The following is a 26049-nucleotide window of genomic DNA, read 5'->3' as shown; positions in this document are numbered from 1 at the left end:
GGGAGTAGAAAGCCCAGTCTTCTTCCTGGGGAGCTGCTGGTGGTTTGAACTACCCACCTTGCAGATCTCAGTCCAACAAGTAACCACTTACGCCACAGGACTCCTCAGGAAATTCTCTCTCACTCACTTAAAGGAAAGCTCAAATAAAAGGGAAAGGAGAGAGAGAAGAGATGGGGAAATAAGAAAGAACTTATTTTACTTGTTCATCTGATTTACTATTTCCTTTGGTAAATATACACTATTTGAGCTGATGCCAGGGGATTACGTGGAGAGCAAATGTTTTGAGAATGATGAGGGTAACAAAGGTTTTACATAATCGATGCTTTATACAATCGATGTATGTATGGATTGTGATAAGAGTTGATGAGCCCCCAATAAAATGATTTTTAAAAATAAATAAATAAACACTATTTGACAAGCAAAGGCTTAAAAAAAAACTCCCAATCCGAATTCCCTGAGTCTTTATCCCCTTGCTCCTTCCCTCTTGGCCGACGTCTCTCGGATGATCTACATGTAATACCTACCCTTTCTCTGCTCCCTGACCCTTCGCCGCCTCCCGCAGCCTGCGTTGCACCTGTACAACCTCCCCCGCCCCAAGGTGCTCCCACAAAGGCCAACCCAGCTCCTGCCCTTCCGGGCCAAACTTCTGACTCTCTGCACTTACCTGTCCTGCCCGCCTGCCAAAAAGGTATCCTCTTGGACATCCTGTCTTCCGTTCTGCCACACTCACCCAATTCCCTTTAATTTTTTCCCCTGGAAACATTGACATTTCCTCTTGGTCTCTGTAACGCTCGCCAACTGACTGAGTCGTTGGTCGTTAACAAGTACCTTGCACTGTGTTCTGATGATCTGGATGGGGACGGAGGTGGGCAAACTGCGGCTAGAGGGCCCTGGGCAGCTCTCTGTTAGTACCCACATGTGGCTCGGAAGTAAAATGGAGAGTGAAAATAAAACTGCCATCGTTTCATTTATAGCGTGACTTTAAATCTTCCTCCTCTGTAAAACTAGATGTATGGCTCTTGAGTAGTTTTTAAATTGTTGTGAGCGACAGGAGGCGTTCCACTGTGGCCCATAAGGTCACTAAGAGTCGGAACCTGCTCGATGGCTGTGAGTTTGCTCTAGGACCAAACTCTGTTCCCCAAATGGCTGGTACAGCCCAAACATAGCAGAGGGGAGCGCAAAAGCCACGCCTACACTTGCTCCTGAATTGGGGGCTGTCAGACAACAGATTTTCATTGCTGGGGCCACTGAGTTAGTTATCTATTTTTCCTGAAAAGTAGACAGTAGATCAAATAAATTAGGAAATCAGAGGTAGACCCATGTCCCTTATTCACTACTTTTGGTGCCCTTCTTCCTAAATGGATTGATGAGAGCACAATCACTCCCCCGAGGAAAGGGATGTTCTTGATGGTGACGCCACTGAAACTCTGGGCACTCAACCCTGATGAAGTCTGTGGCCGACCTCGAACAACCTCAGGGCTGCGTTGGCATTCATCCATTCCTCTTGTATGATTCTTGGTACAGACTTTCCCCCAATGGTCAACTGTGAGAGTAGGCCAGAATGCCCTTGTGGAAGAAATGGAAAAAGTGTGATATTTGTCTATGCGACTCATATGGACAGATGCTAGAGTTAGCGGGCATCTGGAGAAGTTGGATTACACTGCCAAAAGAAAATAATATCCATTTTAATTTTTTAATTTCCATTTTCAACCGAGAAAGGACACAAGCTTTATTGCACTTGTTTCTCAGACTTCTGTTTTTGTACAATAGACAAGGAACTTTCTCAGCTCAACTGGAGAATAACAGGTCTTATTTACAGTTTACATAGGAGCTCTTATGGTGCAATGGGGTAGGTATTGGGCTGCTAACTATACGGTCAACATTTCAAACCCACCAGCCACTCCTCAAAAGAAAGATAGATCGGTTTGCGTGGCAGTTACATAATCTCCTGTCAACTTGATAAAAGAGGTGGAGTCTAGCCTGTCAATCAGGTCAGAGTCAATGATGCCTCTGTGTGGGCATGGCCTCCTCCTGAGGATTCTGGGAACTCCTGTCATCCTTTCTGGAGGTGGTACACACATTCTCTCTGCTTCACATTCTGTTGACAAACCATGTGAAGTTATGCTTATGGCAGCCAGAGCCCTGCAGCTGGAGGAGCCACATGGAGAGCCTCGCCAGCACTGAGATGCTTCCACAAGACTTTTCACCCACTGGCCTGAGAGCTTTCTTCCTGCTGTCGGCATCATTGTATGTGCTGCATGAGTCTGTAAAAGAATTTATGGACTAGTATCGGATACATGGGCTAATATCAAACTTGTGTACGTGATCTGGACCGGGCCAGGATGTTTACTTAACATACGATTACTCTTGGATATAAAACTCTCTCTTACACACATGAGTGTCTCTGGTTTTGTTTCTATATTCAACCCAGACTAACACACTCCTATTAACCTTTATAGTCTTGGAAACCATCACGAACAGTTCTACACTGTCCTATTCAGTAGCTGTAAGTCCAAACTGATTCAATGACAATGGGATTCTTTGGTTTCGGAACTAACAATGGTACAAAGAATCTCAATAACATCTTCTCTTAGGGGACTACACATAAACGCTGACATTGAATTAGACAATGTCAGTCAACTTTATGTTTCCGATCATGATGTACATTTAAGAAGTGTGCACTGAGTAATGTGCACAGGATAATTGATTTTAATCTTAGACCTTTCAATTTTATTCTATCAAAACTGTAGAAATCATAAAAATTTTAGATTTATTAAAGTTATTATTACTTGATGACTGAAACACTAAAAAAGCTTTGTTCTTAACTTTTTAGGAATTTGAAATGGAAAGTTTAATAAAGTACATGGGAATTTTTTTCTTTTAAAATATCATTCTAGAGCCAGATTTGAACTTGCTCTCTTGTGGACCGGGTCAGAACTCAGCAGGATCATGAGTACCGGCAGGACCAGCGCCGAGACGCAGCGGCCGTGGTGGACGGTGCCGGAAAACTTCCTGAATCCGCTGGTGTTTTATGTGGACGAGGAGGTGGAGGAGCTTATCTTTGGTTCCTCAGATGCTGACCTTCACCGTCTAGAGGAACACAGCAGCACCTTCATCCAGCTGGAGCGGAGCTGCATTGCCTCTGGACAGACGCGAGTCACTGTCGTGGGGCCCAGTCGTGGAAGGTGGTGGCTGAGAGGCTTGGCCCTGTGTATGGGACCACCTGTCATGGAGTTCCAAGTGCACGGTGTCCAGATGCTGCAGGATTTCCTGAGACAGACCTTCTTTATTTATGTCCAGTTTTCATGAGAAGTCATGAGATGGCCCTCAGCATCCAGACGCTGCAGGATTTCATGAGACCGACCTTTATTTATGTCCAGTTGTCATGAGAAGTCATGAGCTGGCCTCAGCATCCACGTTCAGGAGCCTCGTTTCCGTCCCCATCTTTAGAAGACCTGATTGTGGGAGGTCTCTCTCCTGGAGTCAATGGGCAGAACCTTCACCATTTGATCCTCCCAAGTCCCTGAAATGTGTCCGTACTGGCAAAGATCAGCAATAAAATAAGCAATCCCTGAAAAAAATAAAATATCATTTTATTGGGGGCTCTTACAGCTCTTATAACAATCCATACATCAACCGTATTATGCATATTTATACATATGTTGCCATCATTATTTTCTAAACTTTTACTTTCTATTTGAGCCCTTGGTATCACCTCCTCTTTTTTCCCACCCTCTCCTCCTCCCGCCCTTGTGACCCATTGATAAATTATAAATTATTATTATTTTCATATCTTACACTGACCACTGTCTTCCTTCCCCCACAGTTTCTGTTGTTCATCCCTGGGTGGCCAGGGGAGGGAAATTTGTCAATTAATACTCCCATTGCTGTTCCTAGATTCTGTGTCATGAGCAATTACTTCTTATCTGTATCTGTGTACATGCTCCCGTCTAGCCCACAGTGAAAGGCAGGACTTGGGTCATGACAGTGGGAGGTGAGGAAGCCTCAAGGAACCAGAGGAATATTGTGTGTTTCATCGATGCTACACTGAGCCCTGGTTGACTCATCCCTTCCTTGTGACCCTTCTGTGAGGGAAGGTCCTATTGTCTATAGTTGGGTTTTGGGTCTCTGATCTGAGCCCCCTCATTCTCAACAATATGCTTTATTTGCTTGTTTGTGTGTGGGCTTCTGATGCCTGTTACCGATCCTGTTGACACCTCATGATCTCACAGGCTGGTGTGCTTCTTCCATTTCGGCTTTGTTGCTTCTGAGCTAGATGGCCGCTTGTTTAAATTCAAGCCTTTAAGATCCCAGACTAATATCTTTTGATAGCCAGGCACCATCAGCTTTCTTCACCACATTTGCTTGTGCACCCATTTTGTCTTCAGCGAATGTGCTGGGAGGGTATGCATCACAGAATGTCAGGTTGTTAGAACAAAGTGTTCTTGTGTGAGGGAGGGTTTGAGCAGAGGCCCAGAGTCCATCCACTACCTCAGTGTGTTGCCATATAAACATATGTACATACAACAATGCCTCTATTTTTATGAATTAATGTATTTACATAGGTACACACCTTTATTTATACCTCTATCCATAGCTTTGCTTCCTTGATCTTTCCTCTGTTTCCTTTTACCTTCCTCCTTTCCCACCATCATGCTCGCCCTTCTTCAGCCTCTTAGTAATTCCTCTCAGCTAGATTGCTGTTGCTCCAACATCCCCAGGATCTCGACGTCCTCCTCATTGTTTATTTTAATTTCCTAGTTGTTCCTTGTCTATGGCATTTGCTCACCACTCCCTTCCCCCACCTCTTCTTCCCCCCAAGTCCCTCCAAGGTAAATATTTTAATATGATTCTTACAATTGATTTTTCACAACTTGTTACTGTGATTTGGATGAAAGTTTACAGAGCAGATTAGTTTTCCATTCAACAACTCATACACATGTTATTTTGTAGCATTGAGTGCAATTACCATTCCCATATTGTAAACAATGCTCTTCCCTACTTCCCTCATGTATTTTTGCCTTTTTCATTAATCCTGCTTCCCTATCCATTCCTTGCCTCTGAGCTTTGTTCCCGAGCAAATGCTGCCCTTTGAGCTGTTGATAATTCAAAGAAGTACATACCTCCCTGGTGCTATCACTCCCTTATATGTCTGCTGAGGTAGCCAGTTACAGGTTGGCCTGCTAACCACAAGGTCAGCAATTCGAGACTACCTCCTCTGGATAACGATGAAGCTATCTACTCCCATAAAGTTCCAGTCTCTGAAGCTCTCAGGGTCAGGTCTACCCTGGCCTATGGGGTCTCTGTGAGTTGGAATTGACTTGAAGCCAGAATCATTTGGCTGAAAGTTGAGCCATGGGATTGTTGAAATTTGAGCCATGAGGAGATTTTTTTTTTTGGGGGGGGGGCTTGATTTTTTTATTTAAAGATCATTTCATTGCAGGCTCTTGCAGCTCTTATTGCAATCTAGGCATCAATTCCTATCGAGTATATGTGTATGTAAGTTGTCAGGTTTTATTTTACAAAAGACCATTGCTTTCATTGGGGGCTCTGGGCAAAGGGGATACCCCCCCCCCAAGTAGTTGATTCCCACAGGATGGGCTAAGGACTGGGTCAATCATCCTGCCTCCTGTTCCCTTGGTGCCCCTGCACAGCCCTGGGCAGGCAGGGTCGGGGACAGACTGTGAGGAGTCACAGGGACATTCACTTGGGCAGGACATCCAAAAACTCGGACACCAGCTTCCCGTCCCGGGTCTCGATCTTCTTCACCACCACGGCCTTGGTGGTGCTGGCTCGGGAGAAGGAGCTGGAGCCTCCGCCTGGGCTGAGGCTGGACTGCAGGGAGCTCAAGCCATAGGTGAGGCCAGGGCTCGTGAGGCCCCCATAGCTCGAGGTCAGCCCACCGGAGTAGCCACTGGTGGTCTTCATGTGGATGCTCATGTTCTTCATCCTGGACTCCAGCCGGCTCTCCTCGCGCTCCAGCAGCTTGCGGTAGGTGGCAATCTCGATGTCCAGGGCCAGCCTGACGTTCATCAGCTCCTGGTACTCACGCAGCTGCTGTGTTATGTCCTGCTTGGCCCGAAGCAGGGCGGCCTCCAGCTCAGCCAGCTTGCTGTTGCCGTCCTTGATGGCCATTTCCCCATGCTGCTCCGCGTCCGCGATGGCGGCCTCCAGGGACGCTCTCTGGCCTTTGAGCCCTTCAATCTCAGCCTGGATCCGGTTGATGTTCCGGTTCATCTCTGAGATCTCCATCTTGGTCCGACAAAGATCATCCCCATGCTTCCCAGCCTGGGCCTGCAGCTCCTCATACTTGATCTAGTACATGCTCTCGGCCTCGGCCCGGCTGCAGTTGGCGATCTCCTCGTACTGGGCCTTGACCTCAGCGATGATGCGTCCATGTCCAGGGAGTGGCTGTTGTCCATGGACACCACTACGGACGTCCGAGATCTGGGCCTGCAGCTCATGGAGCTCCTCTTCGTGCAGCTGCCTGAGGAAGTTAATCTCATCCGTCAGCCCTACCAGGCGGGACTCCAGCTCCGCCTTGTTCATGTATGCTTCATCAACGTCCTTCTTGATGAGGACAAATTCATTCTCCATCTCTGTTCGTTTGTTGATCTCGTCTTCGTACTTATTCTTGAAGTCCTCCACCAGCCCCTGCATGCTGCCCAGCTCTGCCTCCAACTTCAGCTTCTCCTGGCCCAGCATCTCCAGCTGCCGCCTGAGGTTGTTGATGTAGCTCTCGAACATGCTGTCCGTGTTGCTACGAGAGGTTTTCTGCTGTTGCAGAAGGCTCCACTTGGTCTCCAGCATCTTGTTCTGCTGCTCCAGGAACCGCACCTTGTCGATGAAGGAGGCAAACTTGTTGTTGAGCGTCTTGATCTGCTCCTTCCCCTGGGTGCGCACGGCCTGCATGTTGTGGTCCGACTCGAACTTCACGGGGCTCAGCAGGCTCGGGTTCACCGTGACGGCCGTGATGCCCCCACCACCTCCTGCCCCGCTGAAGCCCCCGGCCATACCCAGGCCGGTGCCCAGGGGAGCCCGGAGGCTGCTGCTGCCGCTGCACACCCGGGAGTAGGAAAGAAGCTGATGCGGGGGATGGGCACGCTGGTGTAGGAGCGGCTGCTGAAGGCCCCCCGGGGGCCAGAGGACATCCTGTGGGTCTTCTGGGTTATCCTGACAGACGACATGCTGAGGGCTACTGGGAGGCAGCGGTGGGATCCGACAAAAATTCGAGAAGGAGCTGAGAAGCAGATTCGAAGTGAGGGCGAGGAGATTTTTTTTTTAATCATTTTATTGGGTCTCATACAACTCTTATCACAATCCTTACATACATCAACTAAGTACAGCACCCTTATACATTCATTGCCCTCATCATTCTCAAAGTTCAACTTCCACTTGGGTTCCTAGAATCAGCTCATTTTCCTTTGTTTCCTCCCCACTCCCTTCTCCCTCGTGAACTTTTAATAATTTTTAATTTATTATTTTATCTTATCTTACACTGCCCGATGTCTCCCTTCACCCACTTTCCTGTTGCCCATCCCCCAGAGAGGAGGTTACACGTAGATCCCCGAGATCGGTTCCCCTTTCTACCCCCACTTCCCTCCCAGTATCGCCACTCTCACCATTGGTCCTGAGGGGTTCATCTGTCCTAGATTCCCTGTGTTTCCAGATCCCATCTGCACTGCTGTGCATCCTCTGGTCTAACCAGGTTTGCAAGGTAGAATTGGGATCATGATAGTTGGGGGGGATTTTTTTATGATACTAGAAGTGGCTCTACTGTCCTGAAACTTGGGGTGGAGGGGATCAGTGAGCACATAAATCTTTGGCAATAAAATGTCATTTAAGTTTTGTCTAGACCAGCATGTCTGATCTTCCTAAAAGTAAAAGAATGTCTGCACAGCAGGGCTCCTGGAGCCTGGCTGAGATTTTCCTTTCTCTTTGATTTCCGTTGTTTAAGTCCTGGTATCATAGTGATTTCACCAGTCTGGAAGATTCCCCCTTTATTTAAGCTTTCCTATGATTTCCCTTCAAGTTTTGCAGCTTGGCTTAAAACACAAAATCAAAATCATGCACACATATCTTCTCCAGAGATCTCCTGGTCGTCTGGTTTATTTTCAAGGCGACTGATACTTCCCAGGAATCTTCATCTTCTTCACACATGGAGTCCAGGGATGCAAAACGCTCCCTCACAGATGATGCTGGACGTAGCAGCAGCTCTGGCAGCAGGAACAGGCTCGAAGCTGAAGCAACAGCCACGACTGCCAAGAAAAACAGCATCCCTTTCTCCACTCCCCCAGTCTTAACCAAACTCAAAATCAGAACTAGAGTCCAAACTTCTGACCTAGAGCAAACCAAGATCCTAGGATTCTTCTGATTGAGCAATGACCCAGGAGTGAGCAATGTAAAACCTACCAACCCAACCTATCCAGGAGCTGCCTCTGAACTAAATGAGCATTTACTCTTCTTCTGGAGCTCTGGTGGTGTCGTGGTCATGAGTTGGACCGTAAGCCAAAATTCGAAACCACCAGCTGCTTGCTCAGTAAGAGAAAGACAAGGCTTTAGACTCCCGTGAAGAGTTAAGCACTCAGAAACCCACAGGTTCTACCCTGTCCGATAGGGGCTGTGGGAGCCTGCATCCACTCGATGACAGTGTTTGGTTTGGGACTCTCCCTCGACAGACTCGTGTGTCCTCAAGTCAACTAACACTTATAGTAGCCTCCTGGCACTCAGTAGCACTGCTCCGTAGGGTTTCCTAAGTTGTAATGTTTAAGGATGCAGATCATCCCAAATTAGGTCATCAAGCTGCGACCTGATCGACAGGCTAAACGCCGCCTATATCTTCTTACAGATGCCATGTTGGCGCGCACACACAAAAACTATCATAATATGCATGCTGAAGAAATCATCAGAGAAGCTGAAGTATATGAAGAAGAACGTGGCTTCAAGATTGGAGAAAGGTTTATTAACAACCTGCAACATGCAGATGACACAACCTTGCTTGCTCAAAGTGAGGAGGACTTGAAGCATTTACGGATGAAGATCAAGGATGGCAGCCTTCAGTATGGATCACAACTCAATGTAAGACAGACCAAAATCTGCACAAGTGGACCAATAGGTAATACCTCATGATAAACGGAGAAAAGATGGAATTTGTCAAGGATTTCATCTTGTGTGGATCTACAATGAATGCTCATGGAAGCAGCAGTCCAGAGCTCAAAAGATGTGTTGCATTAGGTAGATCTATGGCACAAAGCACCTTAGAATATTGAAAATCAAGATTATCATAGGAGTGAGGTGCACCTGCCACAAGCCATACTATTTTCAATGGCCTCATATGCATGTGAAAGAGGGACATTGAATGAGGAAGACCAAAGGAAATGGATGCAGTTGAACTGTGGTGCTGGAGAAGGTTATGGAAAGCACCATGGACTGATGGATTACTAAAAGGACAAATACCTGTCTTGGAAGAAGTATGACCAGAGTGCTCCTTGGAGGCAAAGAGGGCAAAACTTTGTCCGTCTTACATACTTTCAACATGTTGTCAGGAGTGACCAGACCCTGGGGAAGGACATCATATTCAGTAAAGTTAAAAGGCAGCAGACGAGAGGAGGGCCCCCAAGGAGAAGGCCAGGCAGTGCTTCGTTCTGTTGCATATAGGGTCGCTATGGATCAGAACCAACTGGAGGACCATACCAACAACAAAAGCTTTATTTCTTAAGATTCTGTGTTTATTGCTCCCACTACAGGCAGTTAGATGGCTGGCACACGTTACTTTAGAGATTTACAACCCAGCTGATTCTGACTCCTAGAGATCCATAGTGGGTGTCTAAGAGTGTAAATCCTATGGGAGTAGACTGCCTCATCACTTTTCAAGTGGCCGGCGGGTTTGATCACCATCTTTGTCATTAGCAATCCAATGACTAATGAGCACCACTACCAAGGGTGTGTGTGTCTAATCTTTCTCCATCTCAGCGTTTAAGGATAGGAGTGTCTAATAAGGAAAAGATTGGATTCCCTGGCCTTCCTGTGAACCCTTACCTACTTCTTCTCATGCTCTGGCCAAAGGAAGACCTTTTAGTATTGGGGTGAATAGAGGGGTCCCCAACACCTGGATGGGTCCTCAGAACTGACTTCGTGACTGTAGAAAATATTAAAGACAGAGAGACAGCGGGACAAGGGGCTCCTCGTCCCATGTCAAAACTAAGAAAGTGGGGAGGGAAAAAAAGAAAACGAGCTGATTCCAGGAACCCAAGCAGAAGGTGAAATTTGAGAATGATGAGGGCAACAAATGTATTAGAGTGCTTTACTCAATTGATGTATGTATGGATTGTGATAAGAGTTGTATGAGCCCCAATAAAATGATTTTTTTTAAAAAAACATGTTCTCTATAACAACAAAAGGAACTAAGAAAGTGAATGCATTTTCAAATGGGAATATATAATGGGACTTACAAATCTTTCGTAAGTCATGTGCACACATAGGTAACATATTACATAGTTAATAATATCATAAGTGGGTAGCCCCAAAACCAGGCAATGAAAAGACTCTGGTCTTTCCCCCGAGACCTCCCCAGGGTTCGCTACATTTTTCAGTGGTTTGGTTACAGAACCTGATTGGTCTTATCTACCAATAACCTTCAGGCACAGGGAATAGCCAGACACAATTATGGGACATCTTTTATGGTAGCCACTTTATGATAGTTCCTTTATGGGGGCTATATTGGAGGCATTATGACCAGTCATGAGAATGTGTATTAAGATTTAATTATATCTCATAACTGTGAGGGTCTTGGCCCCACTGAAGTCGGCTTGCCTGACCTGTAATTATGAGCACAGAGCATTTGCATTCTCATCCAGTCCCTCAGTTTACCACATTTGAGTAAAAAATTTGAGGAGAATCAGAAGGAGGGAAGGCAAGAGAGTCAAATTCAGAGTGTGGTCAGGGGATCGAGCCTTGCACCAGACTCGGCTGATAATCCTTTCAAGTCATACTCTTTTTTCTTCTTCCTACAAAACCCCAAATATGTCCAGTTGCCATTCTACCAGGACTCTTTGCAGGAAAGCAGCCAGTTAGATGTAAACAAAAGTCCACTGAAACTTTCTAGAAATTATTTTAGTTTCTTCATATAACGATCATCCCTTTCTTCCATTTTCTTCTGGTCTTAATCACAGAACTGATATCTAGAAGCCACAGCCACCTTACCACCATGAAGTACCAAGCTAACAGGCCAAGCTAGGGTGGCAAGCGAAAGGATAAAGTCCCTAGAGCAATCCAGTAGCCTCTAGTAACATGAGCTGCTGAGAGTTGAATTTCAGCTGGTCCAAATTACGTTCTGTTATAAGTGTAAAATTCATCCCAGACTTCAAAGACTTGGTACAAAAAAAGTGAATGTATAATATCTCATTAGTAATTTTTACATAGATTACTTATTGAAATGATGGCATTTAGTATATATTGCATTCAATAAGTTATATTACTAAAGTTAAATCTGCCTGTTTCATTTAGCAATGTACTGTGGCCACCGGACATGTTTTAATTCTCGTGTGGCTTTTATTTCTATTGGGCAGCACTTCCCCGCCACATTAACTCATGAAGCCATTTACCATTCTTACTGTATGAAGAAGAGGAGACGTCAAAGATTTAAGAGGCCATTGGTCAGGTTTTTGGATTCTTGCAATCAAAACACTTCTGATGAGTCCTGAAGGCAGAACTCCAATGAATGGAAATTAAAGAACACAACGTGTCGTGTGTTCGGCCAGGTTGAGTAGCGAAACAAATCCAGTGACACTCATATAAGAAAGAGCTTTATATCAAGAAGTAATTATTATATATCAAGAAAATATGCCAGGCCAGGCCAACTCAAGCCCATAAGTCCAATCCCAGTCCATCAGCCCCTCTTCACACTCAGGCAGCCACATAGAATGCTGCAGAATACAGCAAGATCACAGGCCGATGCCTGAAAAGACTGTGGATCCAACGGTGGTAGCAACATCCCAGGGCTCTGGCAGCAACCAGCGTCAGCCAGCAGGGAGGTAAAGGCAGAGAGAGGGGGGTTCCCAGGGCCCTCCTTAAGAGAAGACCACACCCACAAGCAAGCACCATCAGTCTGTGACCTGACTGACAGCTTGAATGACACTTTTATATATTTTCAAGTTGACATGGAGTCATATCACTACCACAGGTCACTGTGAATTGGCTTTGTTTCCGTGGGAGGGAATTTGATTTGGGGTTTTTTGTTTTGGTTTTGGTTTTTTTTTAACATTTTATTAGGGGCTCATACAACTCTTATCACAATCCATACATACATCAATTGTATAAAGCACATCCGTACATTCTTTGCCCTAATCATTTTCAAAGCATTTGCTCTCCACTTAAGCCCTTTGCATCAGGTCCTCTTTATAACTGTTGGGAGCCAAGAGTAAAGAAGATCTGTACGTTGAGTACCAACCTTGAAGAAGAGCACAGAGAAGTGGCATGGTGGCATGTGAAAGGAATAGAGTTGGCTGCCTGCTACCCCCAGAGTGGCAGAGAAGAGCATCCTTAAGAAAATCTTGTCCTAAATGGGTTCTAATATAAACTGAAAGGGGGAGTGAGGTGGTTAAAACTATGTAATGGCCAGATGTTATGTCAACTTGATGAGCCTGAAGGTGTGGCATTTTTATGAAGCACTGACTCATTCCTTCCTTGTGACCTTTCTGTGAAAGAATGTCCAATTGTCTACAGATGGGCTTTGGGTCTCCACTCCAACCCCCATCATTTGCATCTATATATTTATTTGTTTTCAGTCTTCTAATGCCTGCTGTCAACAAGGCTGTCAGGGTGCAGCATGGCACCAGCAGAACACACAACACTCCTCTCATTCTGTAATGCTTCCTCCCCCTCCACTATCATGACCCCAGTTCTACCTTACAAGTCTGGTTAGACTGGAGAACGTACACTGGTACAGATAAGAGCTGTGGACACACGGAATCCAGGATAGAGAAACCCCCCTCAGGAACAGTAATGGGAGTAGTGATACCATGAGGGTAGGGGGAAGGTGGAGGGGAGCAAGGAGGAGAAACAGGGAACCAACCACAATGACCAGTGTATAACTGTCCTCCCGACCCTCCACCCCAGGGGGACAAACAACAGAAACATAGGTGAAGGGAGACAGTGGATGGTGTAAGATATGAAAATAACAATAATTTATAATTTATCAGGGGTTTATGAAAGTGGGAGGGTGGGGGAGGGAGGGAAAAAAGAGTTGCTGATACCAAGGGCTCAAGCAGAAAGAAAATGTTTTGAAAACCATGGTGACTTTTTTAACAGTGCTTAGTGACATTAGAGGTAGTTCTATGTTCAAAGTGTGTTTTCTTTTGAGGGGCCCCTTGGCTTACGTTGAAAAAAAAGGGAGGGGGAATTAATTCCCTTGTAATTTTGTAGAGAGGTAATTTTTTAATGAGAAGCTTAACTTAATTTCAAATTAAAGATATGATAATCATCAAAGAGAGAGAGAGATACTGAGAACTGAGCTCACTCCTGCTCTTGCCCTTCCTGTTGGCTTGGATTCTGCATCTGGCTCCAGGGGTGGCCCATGAGGCCTGCCATCCCTGGGTGCTTTGGGCACTGTGCCATGTTCTTGCCGCCTTTGAACCCACATCACTCTGTACCCAGCAGCCCGGGATCTCCCAGCTTCCCACTTCAGCTTCTTCCTCCAACCACCTGCAACTGTGTGAGCCTTGGGGTGTCCAGCAAGCATCTGACCCATGGACTTGAGGTGGACTGGACTGGGCCACTTTCTGACAAAAGGTTCTCATGATCATAGGGTTAGGGTTTGTTTCTCTAGAAACCTTGGCCTAACAGACAACAAAACTGTTCTTCAACGAGAATGAGATCACCACAAAGCAGAGTGTGACATGGACTCTCCAAGCTGGGAGGGAGTTGAGGATGAGGCCCTGTCTTACATTTTCTAGGGATGCTAGAACAAACTACCACAAAGCAGGTGACTTTTTTTTTTCTATTTATTTATTTTATTTTATTTTATTTTAAATTTTAACAATTTATTAGGGGCTCATACAATTCTTATCACAGTTCATACATATACATACATCAATTGTATAAAGCACATCTGTACAATCTTTGCCCTAATCATTTTTTTCTCCTCTTTTCTTTTTTTTACATTTTATTAGGGACTCATACAACTCTTATCACCATCCATACATATACATACATCAATTGTATAAAGCACATCCATACATTCCCTGCCCCAATCATTCTCAAAGCATTTGCTCTCCACTTAAGCCCCTTGCATCAGGTCCTCTTTAAAGCAGGTGACTTTAAAGAGAAAAAATTTATTTTCCCATAATTCTAGAGGCTCCAGGGAGTCCAGATTCAGGACACTGGCAGGGCTGTGTTCAGTCTCTCTCTCTAGTTGGCTCTAGATGAAAGACCCTTCCTTGTTTCCTTCTGTTTCTCTGTCTGGTGGCCCTGAGCATTGCTTGGTGTGTCGGGACTTGTACACACATCCCACAGACGGTTCTTCCAGCTGCCCTGCCCAACCCCGCCCTTGGTGGCTCTATCTCTGAGTTTGTCCTTCTCACTTATCAGAGGGATGAGGACTAAGACCTATGCTATGCCAGTGTGACTTCGTTAACTGTTACCATCTGCTAAGAGGAACCTCACTTCTCCTAACAGGATCACCTGCACAGGGGCAAAGGTTAGGACTCCAGCATGTCTTTTCAAGGGACGCACTTCAATCCATAGCAAATCTTCTCCATAGAGGTCAAGTATCAGGAAGCTAGGTAGATGCCAAGCCAGGGCTTTCCACCCAGCCAGATGGGCAGAGATACAGCTGATGGAGAAGGTTGTGGACAAGATGAAAATGTAAACACCCGTCTCCACCTCCACTGAAGTGGGCATCCCAGAGACTAGCATCAACTCCAGTGGGGCAAGGATACAGAGAGGACACCATACTGTGTCAGGACTAAAGGGACCAAGGTATCACTCAAGGCCACTTTGCTTACTTGGAAATGACTGAGTACACTTTGTGTATGAGGTAGAATGGGCAGCGGAGGCCAGGTGTGGGATTATGGAAATAGAAGTCATAAGATGAATTTTAGAAAATAATTCCACATCAGGAAATAAAGTTATAAGGGTAAACTGATAAACTATAGGACTGGACTTAAACTAAGGTCCTTATGATCCCAGAACCCTCACACTGACCCTTACCTGTCCTCCTTTGACGTGTCATATTCTCAGCTGCCTCTTATCTTTGGCAAATTCGTCTTGGAGCATCCCCCATGTTGAGAGTTCCACCCTCAAAGGTGAAAATCAGAAACAGGCTTTCTCTCTCTGACAGGTCACATTAGCTTTACTCATAATGAGATACGCCCCCATGAAAATCCCATTAGTAGAAGAATCCCATGAGGAAACTGGCAATGGGAAGAACTCACGTTGCTGAGGAGGATGCTATGCAGGTATCCACCTCCGGAGGCAGCAGACTAGTTGCCTTCAAGGCCATTCCAAGTCCTCATGATCCCCTGTGTTTCGGACCACTCAGTGTCTTAATGAGTTGCATGTTGAACCAGGCAGTTCGACATACCAGATGCTCCACAGGAGAAAGATGCGGCTTTCTACTCCAGTAAAGATGTACAGCCCCAGAAGCCCACAGGGGCAATCGTACTGTGTCCTGTAGGGTAGATGTGTATTGGAAAAGACGCGATGACAGTGGGTTTGGGATTTGGGATCTGTCAGAAATGGATGCCAGGCATGTCTTCTGGCGTGGCGCTGGGTGGATTCAACCACAAACCACTTGGCTAATGGCTGAGCACTTAACCATTAACGAAGCACCGGGTCTGCAATAACTGGGTCTTCCAACACTAGGAAGAAAGCTTTCTCAGCAGATGCCCCCTTCAACAAATGATGCTGGAAAAATGGATCTCCGCCTGCAGAAGAATGAAACAAAACCCCTATCTCACCCCATGCACACAAACAAACTCAAGGTGGATCAAAGACTTGAATGTAAAACCCAAAGCTATCTGGATCATTGATGAGAAAATCAAGACAATTCTAAGTGGCCTAGTAAAGGCAATACACAGGCTATCACAGACAATAAAGAAAACACTGGAGGAAGACAACATAGATGAATGGGACCTATTAAAAATAAACCACTTGTGGGCATAAAAGACTTCATTAAAAGAGTAAAAAGGGGGCCCACAGACTGGGAAAATATATCTCATAATGACACAACAGACAAAGGACTAATTACAAAAATCTACAGTATCTTACAAGTTTACAACAAGGAAACAACTAATAATCCCCTGAGAAGGTGGGCAAAGGACCTGAGCAAAAAATTCACAAAGGATGGCATATGAATAGTTTTTCAACACAGGAAGAAATGCTCCTGTTCACTTGCCATCTGGGAAATGCAAGTCAAAACAACCATGAAATGCCACCTAATACCCACAACTGTAGGCCGATTTAAAAAACAAAGAACTGAGAACAACAAGTGCTCCACAGGGTGTGGTGAGATTGGAACCCCACTGCTGATGAACTAGTAGATATGTACAGCCGCTGTGGAAGGCAATTTGGTCATACCTAAAACAGACGGCAATTGAGATACCATATGATCCAGCAAGACCATTCCTGGGCATATCCCCAAGGAAGGAAATAAGAAGCAGATTATGAGCAGTCATTTGCTCCCCCGTGTTCATTGCAGCACAGTGCACAATAGCAAGAAGCTGGGAACAGCCTAGATTCCCCTCAGTAGATGATTGGATAAACTCTGGTATATTCACACAATGGACTACTATGCATCCTAAGAAACCGTGAGGAAAGCATGAATCACCTCAAGACATGGAGGGAATTGGAAGGCATTATGCTGAGTAAAGCACGAAAGGACAAATATTGTATAAGACCACTGCAGTAGGAGCAAGCAGCCTACTGGGCCCAAGCTCAGACTTGTAGGCCATCCAGTCTATGGGTTGGGGGCCAGAAAGCTGAGCAGAGAGCCTGAGCAGTGCCAATGACCATACACCATCCGACCTAGGTAAGTACTTTGAAGGTCACTAGGCCAGAGGGCCCCTCACATCAGCTGGGGTCAAATGGTCAAGGGATGGTGTGTGTGTCTGGGCGGGGGGGGTGGGCGGTGGGAGGGCAGTGTCTAATGATAAGCCCACATGTAAATCTTTGATGAGGTTCCTTCAGACAGGTAGACAGCCCAGTTAGAGGGAGGAGGGAGAGGGAGGGGAAGAACAATGCAGGAGAGGAGAAAGTGAGCAAACGCGTCTGGGGAAACAACACAAAGGCACACCTGTTGGTAGGAAAAGAGGGAGGACTGACTTCCAGGTGTGGGGAAGAGTGACTGAAAAATGCTTTGGGGGACACTGGGGGGACGTGCCTTTGATAGTATGCACCAGATGGACCACATTGAGTCTGGCTTCTGAATGGATCCTGGGGACCCAGGCCAGGCACTGAGGGGCCTGGGACACCGAAATCTGGATCTTCAAGATGCACAGTATGCTCCAGAGGCTGCGCCAGTAAGATTCCATGTGGGAATTCCACTGGTGAATTGGACTGTACCTCAGATGCACCTAGAACTTGAGGACTTAAGTCGGAAAATACAGGGTGTCTGAGGAAGCAGAAGAAAACTGAACTATGATTGAGCTGTTGGGAGGTGGACAAAGAAGGTCCTGCTGCATCAATGCCCTATATGTTGTATTAAGATATGTATTATTCTAGCAAACCTGTGATGGTCATTCTGTTTTATTTGGTTTTTGTTTGTTCTTATTAAGGTGTATCTCAGAGGTGCTATGTCATTGGGGTTACGCTTTTGAACGTGTGATATATGTTTTTTTGGTAAAGGAAACCTAGGATTGATGAACCTGTAAGATAGCAAGTAGAACAAGTATTTCAAGGAAGGGGGGTTGTAGAGCAGGGGGTGTAATAGAGTCTGGGGTCTTAAAGGCTTGTCTCCAAACAAGCAGCCATCTCGTGAGATGTCAACTAAACCCATGTGGAAGAAGCACCCCAACATCAGTCACCAAAGGATTGTGAAGTATGCAATCTGAAGTCGAAGGAGGGATTGATATCAGAGCCTAAAGTGTAAGAATCTGGCTTGCAGTCGCCTATGGATGACAGTGGGACCCCAAGATCCAATTGTGGAACTACATAGGAAATGAGCCTCCAGTGAACGCCCTCTATCCGCAATTGAGGGATAGGAGGAAAGCGGTCACTAAACAGAGAGCATTAGAGACTTGAGCATAGAAGATCAAAGGCATAAATTTGACTTGAACAGTTAAAACTTTGTCACCAGACACCCCCCCCACCCCGCCCTATGATACGGGCTGGACTTGATCTGGTTCTCAAATTTTTCTGTATTTTTTGTTTGTATTGTTTTGTTTGGGTTTTGTTTGTGCATATTACGAACAAGGGTGTATCTCAGAGGTGTTAGGTCTTTGGGGGTCATCCTCTTGAAGCTGTGCAATATGGTTGTTGTGTTGTTTTTCATTTTTTCGGTATATGAAGCCCAGGATTGATGAACCTACCGAGGTAGCAAGTAGAATAAGGGGCTCAGGGGGAAGAGGGGTACAGTGGTGGTGACAGGGTTAAGGGGAGATGTTGTCAAGGAATTCGTGTAGAAAAGGAATATTTGGAAACTGGCTGTGGTAGCAAATATACAATTCTGCTGGACGTCATTGAATTATAAAATGAAATCCTATGTATTTGTTCCCAATTAATAATATGTTTTTAAAAGAAAGAAATCTTCCTTGTCACCACCATTTAGTTTGTTTCCGGTTGTCAGAACCCGAAGCCTGACGCTGATCTTCCCAGAATTTCTCTGAGCGACCAGTTTAAAAAGCAAAACACTCTTGCCTTAAGGTTGACTGCAAATCACGGTGACTCTAGGTGTTTCAGAGCAGCATTGTTCCATAGGGTTTCCTTAGCTTCCCTAATGGTGTAGTGATTACGAATTGGGCAGTGACCCACAAGGTCAGCAGTTCAAAACCACCACCCACTGACCTGGAGAAAACTGGAGCTGTCTGCTCTCCTCAAGACTTACAGTCTTGGAAACCAACGGGTGCACTACTACTATCCTGTCCTATAGGGTCGTCACGAGTCAAAACTGACTCTGTGGCAGTGAGTTTCTTAGTGAATGTTTGTGGAAGCAGATCAACAAGCCTTTTTGCTCTGTGGAACCACGAGGTGAGTTCCAACTGGCCACCCATAAATTAGTAGTCGAGCGAAATCCATTTACACCACCCAGGGACCTAAGTCTTCAAAACTCACTGCCATAGAGTGGATTCGGACTCACAGGGACCCATAGGACAGGGTAGAACTGCCTATGGGTTTCCGAGACTGTAACTGTTTTTAATATATATATATAAACTGCTATATTGTTATGTAATCCAAATGTCATACAATTCAATCGTCAGTCTTATCAAGGAAGTGTTGTATAATCATCACCACAATCAAGTTTAGAATATTTTTTCTCTTATAGATCATGTTATTGGGGTCGCTTACAGCTCTTAACAACAATCCACACATCATTGGTATCAAGCACATTTGTACCTATGTTGTCATCTTCATTTTGAAAACATTTTTTTCTACTTGAGCCCTTGGTATCAGCTCTTCTTCCCTCCCTCCCTCCCTCCCTCCCTCCCTCCCAACATTGTCTTTTTTCTTGTGCTCCTTGGTATTCATTCTCCATTTATCCCCAACCTCTCCTGCCTTACCCCAGAGGAACCATTCCAGTCACTGTCTCTGTAGGCCCACCCATCCTGAATGTCATGCACTGAAAGACATGCGAAATACAAAACAAGGGGCACAAAGGCTAACAACAATTACAAAATAAAAATAGAGAAAACTCCCAGTTGGAAAGAACACAGAAAATAGTAAGAACTAGATCAACTTTAAAATGGGTCAAGAGGGAGGGCAAATGATAGAGTGTTAGATTTTAACCTAGTTGTACCTGTCATATTACACTTCCCAGTGCATTCTGTATGATCATAAGGCTATTCACACTCCTGGTCTATGCTCAGAGAGGACTCACCAAAGGCTTAATCCACATGGAGTTCCCCTTCACAGGAATAGAAAGCCTCGTTCTTCTCCCATGGGGCAGCTGGTGATTTCGAACAGCTCACCTTGTGCTTCACAGCCCAGTGAATAACCACTGTGCCCCTAGGGCCTGAAGCCTTCAAGGAAAGCTCCATAGATTATATTTCTGCTTAAACAAGTTAGGGTATGCTCTGCTACAGGAGATTAAGGACCTAGCTGAGACGATGCCTTCAGTCCTGGAAATTAATATTTCAGAGGGAAGTAAAATATCTTTGGTTTGGCTTGTTTTCCACAAGCTACAAACACTTGTATTATTAATTACTTCTTTGAAATTCACATCGCTCTTTCTTAGTGGGTGAGTCCTCTAACAATTCATCAAAAGCAGCCGGACCAACCAACCTCCCTGGCTATGAAGAGAGATCAGCTGTTTCACCAACTGGGAATCATTATTTCGTGAATACAAATGGAAAAAAAATGTTTGAAAGAAGCTCTCCCCCCAGCACACACTCTCTCTTTGGAAGTCACTTTCTTTGATTTTTTTCCCCGATTAATATGAATGTTTCATGTCTGGTTAGAGCTGTGAATTTAATCGAATACTTATTCCATTGTCTTAACTTTATTCCTAACTCCAAACTCTTAAAACTTTTGTTACTTTAGGTCAGACACCTCATTCTTCTAAAGCAGTGGTTCTCAACCTATGGGTCACGACCCCTTTCGCAGGGGTCGCTCGATTCATAACATAGCAACGTTACAGTTGTGAAGGAGCAACGAAAATAATTCTCTGGTTGGGGGGTCACCACCACATGAGGAACGGTCTTTTAGGGTCACGGCATGTGGCAGGTTGAGAACCCCTGCTCCTAAAGCATGGCCCTCGCGTGCATTCTCTGTTCTGCCAATGGTTTGACCACTGCAACTTCAGGATCATCACGCTAACTCTGACAGATTCATAAAACGTTCAGTCTGACTTTGACCCCTGGTTGCCAGCGACTAATCAATAGTCTGTGGTGACACACGTGGTGTGTTTATATCAGGAACCAGGCGAAGGAGCCAACCGAAAGGTAACCCCACAGGCCGTTGGCCCATGGGAACGATGAGCTAATAAATGTTTGATGTTTGAAGCAGTTACATCAGCAGGACTTTTTCACCCAGAAATGAACACTTAAGACATTTCAGCGTGCCTTGCTGCTTGGGTGTGCTAAGGATATTCATTGCGCCCTGTAGAAAGGGTCTGTCTAGACTCCCTCTCCAGAGGAGGCGAGAGGCCAGACCCCCTGGAGAGCAATAGGTAGAATCACACTCTTACTATTTCCGCAGCTGCCCATTTCTTGACAATGGGCTTGGCCAGGTGCCCCCACTGTGGTATATCCGATGTTTCTCAGGCCTCACACTTGACCCTGACCGCTGACTCCCAAGAAGGGGTTTTTGGATGCTCTCAGGGATGCTGAGAACTTCCCTTGTGAAATCTGGGATGAATGGCTGCGTTTACCACTTGGTTGTCAAAATGAAGCAATCTATTATTTAAGGAAACATCTGGGGGATCAGTCTCTGGAGAAGGACATCATGCTTGGTAACATGGAGGCTCTCTGAAAAGGGAGACCCACGAGAGAGCGACTGATAGAGTGGCTACAACCATGGCCCTGGCATAGCAACAATGGAAAGGAAGACCCCCACCCCCGGCAGTGGGGAGTGCTGCCGTGCGCGGGGCTGCGATGATTTGGGACTGAGCAGACAGCACGTGACAGCAGCGGCACGCAAGGTCAAACCCCACCTAGCTGTCCGTTGGCGGAACTGTATAGTGGCTGCAGGTTACCGTGATGCTCCAAGCTATGTCAAATTCAAATATCAGCAAGGGTAAGGTGACCCGATTTTAACATTGGTAAAGCGGGACACCATTGATAAAATTCATATACCCTAGCTTTTCGTGCATTCTTCTCAAAACTCGAGACTTTTTTTAAAAACCACGGGACGCGGGAAGCGGGAAGAATTGTTAAAAATTGGGACTGTCCCACCAAAATCGGGACGTCTGGTCACCTTAAGCAAGGGTCACCCATGGTAGACGGACTTCAGCAGAGCTGCCAGAGTAAGACTAGAAGAAAGGCTAGGCAACGTACTTCGAATCTTGGGCAATGAGACTTTATATATCATAACAGAACGTTATCTAATGCTCTTGCTTTGGACACATCATAAGGCGGGATCAATTGACCTAAAACCAAACTCACTGCCATCGAGTCAATGCCAACTCAGAGTTACCCTATAGGACCAGCCAACGCTTCACCTGTTGATCATGCTTCATTCTGTTGGTCAGTTGGTTGGCACAGGGAGGAGCCCACTCAATGGCAGCAATTAATGCGTGGCAAAAAAAAGTATAAATCAAAGCAGAAAATAGCTATCAATATATCTGGGTAGCAGTTATCTCTCTGTTTATGTTTACTTCTGTTTTTAATCATTTTATTGGGGGCTTGTACATTTGTTGCCATCATCATTCTCAAAACATTTGCTTTCTGCTTGAGCCTTGGTAATAGCTCCTCATTTTTTTCTGCCAGTAGTTATCTCTTAAGGGGAAAGAAGAAGGTAAGATTAAAACAGCACACAAGGGACTTTGAAATTGCTCCCAGTATTGTACCTTGCTGTGACCCTGGGGTCTTAGTTATCTAGCACGGTTGTAACAGAAATACCACACGTGGGTAGCTTTAACAAACAGAAATGTAACATTCGCACAGTTTGGGAGCCTAGAAGTCCAAATTCAGAGTGACAGCCAAGAAGCCTTTCTCTCGGTGTGGCCCTGGAGGAAGGCCCTTGTTTCTTGAGAACCTGGATGGTTCTCAGGGAAGTTGGCCTCTCTCTTCCACCATCTCTGCTTGCTGTTGTGAAGTGCCATCGAGTCAGTTAGGAATCACAGTGGCCCTACGTACAAGAGAACAAACCACCACGGCGCCATGCTGACAATCGTTCCTGTGTGTGAGCCCATCAATGCAACCACTGGGTCAATCGATCTTGTCCAAGGTCTTCCACCTTTCCACTGTTCGGCTCCTTTCCCAAGCACAGTGTCCTTCTCCAGGAACTGACCGCTCCTGACAACGTGTCCAAAGTACGTGAGACTGTCTTGCCATCCTTGCCTCCAAGAGGCTTTCTGGTTGTCCTTCTTCAAAGACAGATTTGTTTGTTCTTTGGGGAGTCCATGATACTTTCTCTGTTTACTAGGTTGCACTTAATCACTTTTTTATCTCAAGAGTTTGACTTAGGATGTAGGCTGTCTGATTAACATATCAAAGACAGCCCATTTCAAGAAGAGATATAACCACAGGCATAGAGTTAGGATTTACAGGAACGCACGCATCAAGTCATGATACCTGGATAACAGGTTACATACGTGTTCATTGGACCATTATTTTCTAAACCATACACACTGTGTTTGACACAGTGATCTGTGCATATTATACTCAATTCATTGATGCACAACAAAAGGGAGCATTATAAAATTAAGAAATCTAAAGCATAGAACTATAGATTAAATTTTCATCCGGGCCCTTTTTAGCCCTTAAATTCCTTCTTTTAGAAGTGAATAGAGCGTTAAGAGTGTCAGGAGAAATAAAGGGTCTCTGAAAATCTGGATCACTTCAGGCTTTACAACAAGGTGGGGTGAGGTGGGTGGGGGTGGAGGAAACCATTCAGTAAGCAATATTATATCATATTCATACCTCATTACGTTACACCAAAATTAAGGTTGCGGGAAAAACTGGAAACCCGTCAATAAATAGAAGACAATACGGCAATATGGGAGAATGATTTTATAATCTGAGAACATATCAAGGCTTTCAAGTTTGTACAAAATATAAAGGCTATAAAAAGGAAACTAAATAAAAGCACATAAAATTTTTTTAAGATTCTGCTTAGTGGCACCACCATAAGCAAAGTAAAAAAGAATGGAAAACTGGCCACGCTAGCTATTTGCTATTTGCTATTCAACCACTCCATAAAAATGGGCAAAGGATATGAACAGACCGTTTTCAGCAAAGCAGTCTCAAAATGACTTTTAAACATATGAAAATATGCTCGCTCTCCTCCATAATGAGAGAAATGGAAATTGACACTATCATTGGCAGAGGAAAAAGCATCTTTGCTAGCACCATGTGGATGAAGGTTAGAGAAGCAGACGGTCCCACAGCTGCGGGTGGGAGTCTAAACTGGCGCAACCCCTGGGGAGAACACGTTGACACTACCAGAAAATCTGGAACGCATGTTTTCGCAGGCACCATTAGTTAGGGGCCCCCAAAATCATCCCTCCACATTCCTTGCTAACAGAAGTCATTGCTCAGGTAGGGATGTGGCCAACCCCAAGCTAGAAATTGCTTTACCCACTCACTGCTATTTATAAAAACTCACGTGCCGGGCACTGTTTTGGGCTCAGCATGCTCAACGGTGAAGGAAGGAGCAGCCACCACCCCAGCCTGCACGGCAATCCCACCCCACAGTTGCAGCTGATAGCATTTTGCTTCCACAAAATGGCAAGGGTGGTCTTCTATGTGTATTTCAAATAATAAGTGAACATAGCATTTTTCATCCAAATTGGGACACTTTTGAGAACGAATTGAAAGCTACTCATAAAATTCACTGGGATCATAGGTGCAGATTAGGGCAGTCCCAGGAAAACAGAAATTAACAATAACAGGAGATAACAATAACATCACCTCTGTCTTGGATTTTGTTCCAACTGAGAATGAAACCAGCGTCCAGACCTGACATTGATTCCTGTCCTTCAGTATCAACTCTCTCGAGGTGAGTTGCTTGCAGAAGAGATGCTTGATTAACATGTCCAATAAGACCTGAGCAAGGCAGAATCTTTGTAAGGTAGAAACCTGTCAAAAAAGGAAAATGCAGAATATTTTCACTGAAAGAGCAATAGAAAAGTAGCAAACTCTGGACCCTGACAAAGTTCGAAAACCTGCCAGGCCTGGAAAAACAAGGCCGTCCATGGTGATCTGCCTGTCACAAGTTCTACCGTCTGATCCAGAAAGGGAATGGCCCTGTCCTAAGAGAACAGATTTTGTCTTGAAAATACCAATGAGGACAAGAGGGAATCTGGCCATGGGAAAAGGACAGTTATTGTTATCAAAGGGAAATTGGGCCGGAAAGCTTCCCCTCCACCCCGGCCTTGCCTCCCCGCATCCCTTTTCCACATCTTCCTCCTGCTTTCCTTCACGTAGTGCTGGGGCCCAAACAATGGACTCCAGCAGGAAACTTTGGAAGAAAACCTCGGCTTTTACTAGCCCTGGAGAAAGTGCCGATGAGAAGTCAACATAAATCCACATGCAGCCTCCCAAATAATGAAGGAAATTAGAATTAAGTCAACAATAAGATATTTGGGAGAATTTTGAAATTCAGGTCAAGTCAAATGTTTCCAAAACAACATACAGGCACGCACCTTTGTTGGACCTGATATTTTAATAGAGCACCTAATCTTCTGGCCACCTCCCAAGATATAAAACCGATTAAAATTTGCATTGTTAAGGGGAAACAATTTTGTACTAACAGATTTCAGTAGCAAAACAGCACAGGATTCTAGAATACCAAATCAACACTGCGATCTCAGCCTAGTCCCTGTTCCCAAATGGGTTCCTTTCCCAGACTTCGGGAAACCCAGTGATGGCTACTGAAGGATAAGAAGCATTGGGGGGTGGGGGGGAGGGCTGGCCTTCCTTTTGATATACAAGGGATGAGTTCAAAAGGAGAGTCTGCTGGATCTGTCCTTCTCTCATCCTCCATCCCTGAAAGTGGCCTGACGCCCGGAAGCGCAGCAGCTATCTTGCAACCATGAAATGACACTCACCAAAAGAAAAGTCGATTTGCTAAGAGTAGTAGAGGCCCACACAAAAAATCCAAAACAACAACTAGAGCCCTTGAGGACCTTGATGACTTGCCAGATGGCTCCTGAGATCACCTTTCGGCTTATTATGGTTTAACTCACTGTCTTAGAATGAAGTCTGACAATCATAGCCTTACAGGACGGTGTACAAC

General features: G+C 45.2%; 2 pseudogenes; one reads left to right on the top strand and one right to left on the bottom strand.

Annotated features, from left to right (window-relative positions):
• The first annotated feature begins 2949 nt into the window (after positions 1-2949).
• On the top strand, positions 2950-3309 carry LOC142451366 (KHDC1-like protein pseudogene; annotated as a pseudogene).
• A 2394-nt stretch (positions 3310-5703) lies between these two features.
• LOC142451365 (keratin, type II cytoskeletal 8 pseudogene) lies at positions 5704-7187 on the bottom strand (annotated as a pseudogene).
• Positions 7188-26049: the final 18862 nt, after the last annotated feature.

Source organism: Tenrec ecaudatus, chromosome 6 (assembly GCF_050624435.1).
Source record: "Tenrec ecaudatus isolate mTenEca1 chromosome 6, mTenEca1.hap1, whole genome shotgun sequence".
Lineage (NCBI taxonomy): Eukaryota > Metazoa > Chordata > Mammalia > Afrosoricida > Tenrecidae > Tenrec > Tenrec ecaudatus.
This window is presented reverse-complemented; position numbering and strand designations above follow the sequence as displayed.